The sequence below is a fragment of the Hemicordylus capensis genome, chromosome 1 (assembly GCF_027244095.1).
Source record: "Hemicordylus capensis ecotype Gifberg chromosome 1, rHemCap1.1.pri, whole genome shotgun sequence".
NCBI classification, from domain to species: Eukaryota; Metazoa; Chordata; class Lepidosauria; order Squamata; family Cordylidae; genus Hemicordylus; species Hemicordylus capensis.
Window position 1 is genome coordinate 74,861,902 of NC_069657.1, and position 9,663 is coordinate 74,871,564.

At 42.4% G+C, this 9,663-nt stretch overlaps 1 protein-coding gene across 4 annotated transcripts in view; it reads right to left on the minus strand.

Moving 5' to 3' along the window:
* Positions 1-8,928, minus strand: part of TTBK2 (tau tubulin kinase 2) — a 150,375-nt gene extending 141,447 nt beyond the window's left edge. For 2 of the 4 annotated variants that reach the window (XM_053261412.1, XM_053261386.1), the window contains exon 1: positions 8,392-8,928. The gene's annotated coding sequence lies outside the window, so the exon portion shown is untranslated. Of the gene's footprint in view, positions 1-5,345; positions 5,393-7,788; positions 7,865-8,391 lie in introns of those variants that run through there. The other 2 variants (XM_053261392.1, XM_053261402.1) reach the window with 2 other exon arrangements.
* Positions 8,929-9,663: the final 735 nt, after the last annotated feature.

The window sequence follows — 9,663 nt, forward strand, 5'->3', positions numbered from 1 at the left end:
TGGAACCAGAGAGAAGGTGACCTTGGACTTAATCCTGAGTGGCACCCAGGATCTGGGGCATGATGTTAGTGTCATCAACCCTTTAGGGAACAGTGACCATAGCGCGATCAAATTCAGCATACACGCGGGGAGAGAATCACCAAGGAAGTCTAACACAGACACTTTGAATTTCAGAAGAGGAAACTTCTCCAAAATGAGGAGTATGGTGAAAAGAAAGCTGAAAGGGAAAATCAGGAGAGTCACTTCACTCCAGAAGGCATGGAGTTTACTCAAACCACAATACTAGAAGCCCAGTTAGACTGTATACCCAAAAGGAGGAAGGATACCACTAAGTCCAGGAGGATGCCGGCATGGCTAACAGGTAAAGTCAAGAAAGACATAAAAGGGAAGACTTCCAAAACTGGAAAGCCTGTCCAAATGAAGAGAACAAAAACGAACACAAACTCTGGCAAAAGAAATGCAAGGTAACAATGAGGGAGGCGAAAAGAGAGTCTGAGGAACATTTAACTAAAAGCATCAAGGGGCATAACAAAAACCTCTTTAAATACATCAGGGAACCTGCCAGGGAGGTGGTTGGACCGTTAGACAATGAGGGAGTGAAAGGGATTATTAAGGAGGATACAGAGGTTGCAGAGAAGTTAAATGAAGGAGTAAAAGAGACCATTAAGAGGTTGCAGAGAAGCTAAATGAGTTCTTTGTGTCTGTCTTCACAGCAGAGGATACTGAGCATATATACCTGTTCTTGAACCAGGCTTTTGTGGGATGGAGGCTAAAGAACTGAGTCAGATAGAAGTGACAAGAGATGATGTTCTAAACTGTCTGGGAAAACTAAAAACTAGCAAATCTCCAGGGCCAGATGGCATCCATCCAAGAGTCCTCAGAGAACTCTAATGTGAAATTGTCAACCTCCTTGCAAAAATACATAACTTATCCCTGCAATCAGGCTCTGTACTGGAGGACTAGCAAGTAGCAAATGTAATACCCATTTTCAAAAAGGGATCCAGGGGCAATCCAGGAATTACCAGCCGTTTAACTTAATATCCATTCCAAGCAAAATGATGGAAAGCATCCTCAAGGATAAAATTGTAAAGCACATAGAACAGGCGAACCAGACATAGTCCACCTGGACTTCCAAAAAGCTTTTGACAAAGTTCCTCATCAAAAACTCTTGAGAAAACTTAGCAGTTATGGGATAAGCGGACAAGTACATGTGAGGATTGCTAACTGGTTGAATTACAGGAAACAGAGGGGAGGTATAAATGGAGAGTTTTCACAATGGAGGGAGGGAAGAAGTAAGGTCCCCCAGGGATCTGTACTAGGACCAGTGCTTTTTAATTTATTCATAAATGAGCTAGAAGCAGGGGTAAGCAGCAAGGTGGCCAAATTTGAAGATAATACCAAACTCTTTCGGGTGGTGAAATCCAAAACAGATTGTGAGGAGCTCCAAAAGGATCTCTCCAAACTGGGGGAGTGGGCAAGAAAATGGAAAATGCAGTTCAATGTTCAGTGATGCACATTAGGACGAAAAACCTCAACTTCAAGCATACGCTGATGGGATCTGAGTTGTCGGTGACTGACCAGGAGAGGCATCTTGGGGTCATGGTGGACAGCTCATTGAAAGTGTCGACTCAATGTGTGGCAGCTGTGAAAAAGGCCAATTCCATGCTAGGGAACATTAGGAAGGGGATTGAAAATAAAACTGCTAATATTATAATACCCTTATAAAAAACTATGGTGTGGCCACACCTGGAGTAATGCATACAATTCTGGTCACCACGTCTAAAAACGGACATTGTAGAACTGGAAAAGGTACAGAAGAGGGCAACCAAGATGATCATGGGCCTAGAGCACCTTTCTTATGAGGCAAGGCTACAACACCTGGGGCTATTTGGTTTAGAAAAAAAAGACTGCGGGGAGACATGATAGAGGTCTATAAAATCATGCATGGTGTGGAGAAAGTCAAGAGAGATAAATTCTTCTCCCTCTCACATAACACTAGAACCATGGGGTCATCCCATGAAATTGATTGCCAGGAAATCAAGGACCAACAAACAGAAGTACTTTTTCACACAACGCATAATCCACTTGTGGAATTCTCTGCCACAAATGTGGTGACAGCCGACAACCTGGATGGCTTTAAGAGGGGTTTGGATAACTTCATGGAGGAGAGGTCTATCATTGGCTACTAGTTGGTGGCCTATAGGCCACCTCCAGCCTCCAAGCCAGGATGCCTCTGAGTACTAGTTGCAGGGGAGTAGCAGCAGAAGAGAGGGCATACTCTCAACTCCTGCCTGTAGTTTCCAGCAGCATCTGGTGGGCCACTGTGTGAAAGAGGATGCTGGACTAGATGGGCCTTAGGCCTGATCCAGCAGGGCTGTTCTTATAAGAAAAAGGCTAAATTGCCAAACTTTTCTTTTCCAAGAGAGCTTTGGGTGTTTGAAGTGTTCTTCTTCATGGCCTGTTTGTTATTGTGATTTGTTATGTTCAAACATTTTAATGTTTGCAAACAGTATATGTTTTACTGGTGGGAAGCAGTGCTCCCTCTAACAGGGATTCCCAGATCTAGTTGAATACAACTCCCATAATCCCCATGCAAAAACCATTGCAGCTGGGGATTCTCGGAGTTGTAGTCTACAACATAAAAATAAAATAAATATTTTAAATGCATTTATAGACCAAGTCAATTATCGTAGACATGAATGTTGAGCAATGAAATCAAGTTCCTCAGTAATATCAGAGTATCTGCATGTCTTGGTTTTCCTAGGTAGGAATGTATAACAATTTTGGACTTACTTACTTACTATAAATTAGAAGCTACCTTTCAAAGGAATTTACACTAAAAAAAAAATTAGAAACAACTCAAATCCAACATGCTCATCATGTATATCCCCTCCATAAAATGAACTGGGGAGATGGCAGGAGAGTGTTTTTGGCTCTTTGTACAAGGGGGTGAATGCTTGCAGGCTGGGGAGCAGAATAAGTGGTTTTTTGAACCCCTGTCTGCAGTATCCTGGAAGGTGTCAGTCATCAGGCTTATACTGAATGTGCCACAATTATGTACATTGGTGAGGGCACTGTGATGCATTTGTGTCTGGAAGACTGTGTTTGACAATGGAATTAAATTATGTCTTAAGGGAATTCTGCCATCACCTTGTATAGATTGGCTCCTTCCACGCATGGCTAATACGAAGGCAACATGCCACATGGTGGTGGCTGTGTGTCAGTGATGTTGCCAAAGACACTTGGGATGTGTCACTATGTTCTTCATAGTCTAAAACCCTATTGTTTTGCTTTTGACTTTTGTGCACAAGAGGCTGATGTTGCAGCAGCACCACTGAAGGCTCTACTAGCACTTTGAATATCTTGATTGTGTTAACTGCTTTGCAAAAATAATTTCTGCATACTTGTTCTACTTTGGAGCCAATACCCTCCTAATTACTTCTGCTTGCCCATATTGAAGAAATTCATTCTTTGTATTCACTGACACCACAAACTCAAGGTAATGCAAGAATCACAATAATAAATGTTTCATCTTGGATTGCACTGACTTTGCTTGACCTCCACATAAGAGTGTGAAAGTGCTACAGATACTATTTATAGCCATTATTTCAGATGTCTGCAAGTGCATACTGCATTTCTGCATGACTACTCAAACCGAACGCTTAATCAGTCAAGAGTATCTTTATTTTTATATTCTCAATGTTTAATGATAGTAGAATATCTCCACCATGTTTGTAAGTGTGATGAATACTAGGGCTAGTATTCTAGACAATTCTAGACAAATAAAAATTTCCCCTACCAGTGAGGAAGATGGACATCTGCTATCTAATTCATGTATGTCTTGTTTAGATCAAAACATCAACATATTTAACTATATATATTTTGATACAAGGCAAGTTTGCTAAATACTACTGGGTGGAAACACATGTACATGCACAAGATCATTTTCAAAGATTACGCATCACAAAATTAAAAATTAGCAATGCAAGAGCAACATAGAAAATCAGTACAATGCACAGTTTATGACAAGTCAGTTTAACAGATGTAGTTCTCCATTTGCCACTTATGGTTTTACTTAAAATACAAACAAACCCTATGTCTGTATTTTGAATAAGGTACATTTGAACAGTGTATCTTGATAAAACAACAGAGCACATTAGTCAGAATAGTTTTCAACCAGTTCAGGGATACACACACAGCAGCAGAAATTCTCAATATTACAGGCCTGCTCAACTTCGGCCCTCCTGCAGATATTGACCTACAGTTCCTATGATCCCTGGCTATTGGCCACTGTGGCTGGGGATTATGGGAGTTGTAGTCCAAAAACATCTGGGGGGCCTAAGTTGAACAGGCCTGTATAACCAAGATTTAAGTGAGATGTGCTGGCCTACTAAGTACTAAATGATTGCTCCTTGTACATTTGCTGCTGGAAAAGTATATTATCTTTCTTTCCCATGTGAAGTTAGGATGCAATGTACAATCAGTTAACCCCAAACTGACAGGTCTGGAAGTATGAGCAAGGCCTTCCAAAGAAGATAGTAAGAAACAGATAAAGGTACAAGCTCTAGCCTAATCTTCACAACCACCCCATTTTTGTATGTTCTGACATGACTAAATAAGACACACAGCACTGTATTTGTTCCATCTCAGCAACAATACCCATTCCCCACCCCACAAAAAAAAAAAGCTTCTGGTAGCTAAGGGAAGCAATGCAGCACATCCCTGGTTTTCCATGGGCTTTTTTCTTCAGGCTCTCTTCCCAAGGACTTTAAAGTATATCATGGTCTGTATGGTCAGACCCTCTTGCTTTTCCCAATATACTATCCAAGGTGAAATATGGTATGCTAAAGTTAGCTATGCACACTCTCCCCCTAGTTATAAAGAAATTTCAAGTGATTTTCTTCTATTTGGGACAAGTCTGCATAGGAGCTTCCTACACTTTTCACATTAACACATAACCAGAGAATGCTATACGGAAGAGTTAGTTTGAGCCAGGGCTCAACCCACAAACATTTTAAGTCAAAATTAAGGAGTGTGCCTCTAAAAATAATATGCAGGAACAGCCACAACAATTAGTAACTGTAGTCACCCATACGCATCTATAATTGGGCGAAAGGATCTTTAGTCTGGGGACATATCTTTCAGGCAAGCTCAAGCCCTGGTATCTCTCACTTGATTTATTTAGATACTGTACCTAACACCTCACTCCACAAGGGTTCCCAGAATGACCTACAATTTAAAAAACCATACACACAATCAATAGAAACACTTTTAAAAGCAGAGCAGATAAAAGCACAGAGGTAAGACAAAACTACAATCTAGAGAGAATAAGAAAGTATTTTTACCTGCTGCCAACAAGAACCAGAATCAGTGCCAGAAAAACTTCATTTGTCTGGGGAGAGAGTTCCAGAAACAAGTCACCATGAATGAAAAGGCTTACCCCCAACAGCAGGGGGAGGGGGAAACATGGGAAAGAGCCTCCAAAGATCACTATAACACCAGCACAGATTCATGTAGGAAGATATGATCCTTAATATACCTGGGTTCCAAATTATTTAGGGCTTTAAAATATAAAACCAACCCTTTGGATTGTGCTTAAAAACAGACTGGGCCAGAATAGTAATTTCAGGAGATATGGTCTATATGACCATTCCCAGTCCAACCTGCGTATTTTGAAGCAACTGTAATTATTCAAAAAGTCTGAAAACAGGATGTAACCAGAGTATGGATAACTAATTTTAAAATTGTGTACCAAATGTCTATTCAGAGAAGGCAGGATAACGGTATGAGAGACGTTGCACACTTTCTCCCTTCCCAGTCCAGGAAGGACACTATCAGTCCTTCCCATATGGGGGAAAAAACAGTCTGGAGTAACAGAAGCTCCTTCCACATGCAGAAGGAGCTTCCACTCACAGCATGCTGCTCTGCTTAAAGTCTAAATGCCACCCATTATGTATAGTCTGCCATTTCTCACATCTGCTATTTGTATATGTGGTACAGGCACATAGGCTGTGCATAAGTGCTATATGGCTTGCAGGCCTGGCTGACCTCTCCCCACCAAAAATGAATTAACTCCTTTCAGAAATGCCAATAGGAATGCTTATGACAGCATTTGAGAACCCATGCTCCAGAATGTTAGAATAATATTTAGTCAAAGAGAGGAAAAAAACCAGACTTCAACTACAATAACTTTATTCCCAATACATAAAATTTTTAAAACTTGTTTTAATATCTATTTTTATTCTATTTTTATTGTCATGAATTTTAATTTGTAACTTTTAAATATTTTAAGTTTTGTACATAATCTAGAAATGTACATATCAGATGGTATAGAGATATGATAAAATAATAAACATTTTAAGAGAAAATGCAATACAATGCCAACAAATGCAAGTAATGCTCGAAATACTTTCACTATTTATCCACTGATGTGCTTTCCATTTGATTCTTCACTTCACAGTTTTCACTATGACAAGTTTCAACCACCAGACAAAAAAAAAATCTAGATTACACAGTTTAGAAAATATACTGGAAAAGTTAAACAAAAATTTAAGGCACAGGCTCCTCTAAATAGTTCAGCCTCATAATTTATTCTACAGTCCTCTGCAAAGGCATTGTAAAGCACTGATTTGAGAAATATTGCTGTATGTCATTTTATACAAACAAATCATTACAAGTCAAGACAACATATGTGGTGAAAATGGAAATGTATACAAATTTATTTTCATTATTATGTCAGTGTCACCAATAAAATGAAGGAAGGCATAATAGCAGGTACCAAATGGTTTCTTGTCAGTTGGTTTACCAGTGTGTTTTTTTAAATCCCACTCACAAAAGCAAGAGTTAACATATTATCTATATAGGATTTGAAAACAAAAACAGGAAAACTATGCCTAGTGCAGCAGTATACAACTAATAGAATCCTTTTCACTTCCATGATGTTTGACAAACCAAAGCTAAATCAATGTAGGGTTCATTGTTCCTCACTAGCCCCACCCCATAATCAATAAGATTATGGCTTTAAGTAACAGTTTCACTTATCAACTTCAGCATCTGAACAAGCTCACTGCTCCTTCTCCTTCTCTCTCTCTCTCTCTCTTTTGAGGAGGCATTTTAAATCAGCTAATCAACATAAAGGTAATCTCACAGATGAACTGTCTGACATGTCAGATACACATCTTGAATATTAAACTGAAAAAGCTCACCTCTAAACATCTGGATTTTATATAGTAATCCACATTTCTAAACCTAATCCTATTTGCTTGATGCCATAGCACATTTGCTTAAAATAAGTCACTAGCAGACAGCCTCTTACCCTTTTATAGAAGAAGGGCAAAAACTAAACCAATGCAATTGCCCCAGATCATATTTTTTCCTACTGTCATTGTCTGGCATAGTTTGGCATTTTATAATCCCCGATGATGTAGGAGGTGATTTCTTTCACGTGTAAGGAAGTCTATGTATCTGTATTTGTATTTTCATGCAGTTGCTGATAGCAGTAGCAATATTTAGCCTCAGCCTCCATCTGCCTCCATGCGAGAGCATATTTGTATGAATAAAGGAAACTTAGAAGCATCAACATTAACAGATTTAGTTGTCAGGAAATCTAGTGTCTTTACCCCGCCCCTTCTCCGCTTAGTGATCATTAATTAAAGAGAGGCTGAAACGATCAGACCTGCTGGCCTTAGAGCAAATACACGCACGGTTCTTCCTCTCCCGCGTTCTACCTGCAGAGCCCATAATATTTTAACAGCAGCATCGTTCTCGAAGTGCTACAGCATCGCCTACCATCTCATCGGTCCCGACGGCAAACTTCGTTTCCATTTCCACCTCGCCACTGCTCCACCACCAAACCTACTCAGCACCTACCCCTCACCCCCACGTTGCACGGCGAATGGCGGGTCAGTGAGTCGACCGGAGAGGAGCAGAGAAACCCGATAAAAGGGCAAGGCTCAGTCAAGTCAAGTCCCCTCCCGTGCAGGGCTCTTTTACGCAGCATCCCGCCCCCTTCTGTCCCTCCACGCAAAACAGGAATAACAACCAGGGGGACCGGGAGGATGATGATGGGTAGCTGCCGCTGATGCTACCCTGAAGGTTACCCGGCTTGTCTCCTCTACAGCCCTCAGGCACCAGAAGCCGCCGTCTCTCGGCCTCCCCCGGCCGGCTCCGCTCCAGATTAGGACGATGTATCCCGCGGATGGGGAGGCGAGACGAAGGAGGGCCCCATCAGCCACAAGGGACTCTCCAGCAGCAGACCCAGCTCCCCGGCCGCAGGATAAACGGCCTCCCACTTGCTGGCCGAGGGATGTGCTCCCACCTCGCCCGCCCGCCCTGCCCCCTTCTTCTTCCTCCTCCTCGCCCCCCATTCTCTCAACCTGAGAAGACCCTTACCTGGAACGCGGCCGGCCGCCGGCGGCGCCCCTTCCTCCTGCCCCTCCGAGCGGGGCCAGCGCAGGACTCGGTCTTTCTCTCGGGCGCCTCAGCGGGGCGAAGAGGAGGAAGCAGGACAGGAAATAGAATATTATCGTTCGACCCGCAGCGCCCTCCGGTTCAGCCCGGCGCAGCCCACCAGCAGGCTCCTGTCCATTGCTTGCCAGCAAGCGGCGGCGGCGCCGTCGTCGTCTCCGTCTCTATGGTGACTGCGGCGCCGGGCCGGGCCAGGCTAAGCTTAGAAGGAGCACGAGCTGACGGGTGGGGGAGCTGACGGGGAGGAAGGAAGCAGGCAATCAGTGAGCGGCTCAGCGGCAGTCGTCGAACGGCCGCTGCCTCTGTCACTGCAGGGTTAACCGCTTCGTCGCCGTTGCCGACCCTCCTTGCCGACGCTGCAGTCCCCGCAGGACGCAAATGGTCCTTTCCTACCTCCCCCACAAGCAACCTCCATCAAAGCACTATCCTCTTCGAGTATCCGCCCAACCGTCCGACACCCTGAAAAACGATAGGTTCTTTTGTGAACGTCCGCTTAGCAGATTGGGCAAAGGCCCTGCCAATCATTCTAGCGGGCGGCGGTATCTTAGAAACGCCGCTGTCTTCACGTTTGCTTATGAGGCGAACTCTGCGAGGTTGTTCGTATTGCGCTGATTTGAAAAGAATTCTGGGAATTGTAGTTTTTCCCACGTGCAATAAAGAGCAATCACTATTGTGGGTTGAATAGAAAGTAACTCTACGTTATTTTGAAGAAATGTGGACATATATAAAATAAATACATAACAGTGGGAAATTTTGCTTTAAAAATGTCTGTATGGTAATTAGGATATATTTATTTATTTAGCTCAATAGATGTGCATTTCTGACCTGTTTGCCCACCTCCATATTTAACTTTTTTAAAAATGTAATTAGGATATTAATTATTAGAGTATGATCAGACTAAACCCCTTTATGTTTTACTTGCTATGTCCCACTGAAAAATTGAATGGATAATTATATTTTGCCAGATTTTAAAAAATGACAATCTTGATTTAAAATAAAACAGTAAGCATGATCAGAGCAAAACTAGATGTTATCTTGGCAAATTAATAGTTCCAACCCTACATTTGCCAAGATAACAGGGAATGCGACGGCAGCACTAATCGGGGAACAATTAATGGGAAGAAAGCTTCATCTCATGTGCGTGCCAATTTCCCCCTGCAAATGTCCCCTCTGGAGGCTATTTTCCCTCCAACCGGG